The sequence below is a fragment of the Atta colombica genome, unplaced genomic scaffold (genome assembly GCF_001594045.1).
Source record: "Atta colombica isolate Treedump-2 unplaced genomic scaffold, Acol1.0 scaffold205, whole genome shotgun sequence".
NCBI classification, from domain to species: domain Eukaryota; kingdom Metazoa; phylum Arthropoda; class Insecta; order Hymenoptera; family Formicidae; genus Atta; species Atta colombica.
The window spans coordinates 857,631-858,078 of NW_017259300.1; the positions used below are offsets into that span (position 1 = coordinate 857,631).

A 448-nucleotide genomic window follows, 5' to 3' on the forward strand; every position below is an offset into this window, starting at 1 on the left:
TATATATATATATATATACATAAAGAAAAATATTCTGATTAACCAACAAAAAAGTAACCAAAATGGCATTTTGGCCAAATAGAGTTTCTAGTTATGAAAACTTTTTTAATAGATCATTCATTTTAGATATCAATAAAGCAATGATAACCCAATCCATTCTTGAGTTAAATAACATTTTGTTATTTTTCCATATTAAAATGTGATCAATCCATTGCTGTGATAGTTTATTGCAAGCATGGATTGAATCAATTCATGCTTGCAATAAATTAAATTTGAATCAAGTTTAATAATTTTCTTAAATTGTCTTGAGTTAAATTAATTGTATTTTAGATACTATTTTAGTTTTACCATTATTTTAGTCAAATTAACGACATATTCGATAGGAGCAGTAGCGACATACAGATATTAAAAATAACTCAAATTAGAATTTTTGACATGACGAATTTAA

The 448-nt window shown here is 23.7% G+C and overlaps 1 protein-coding gene across 1 annotated transcript in view; it reads right to left on the bottom strand.

Annotated features, from left to right (window-relative positions):
* The window catches only part of LOC108687362, a 27,786-nt gene that overhangs the window by 1,778 nt on the left and 25,560 nt on the right, over positions 1-448 (bottom strand). The gene's annotated exons all lie outside the window — the stretch shown is intronic.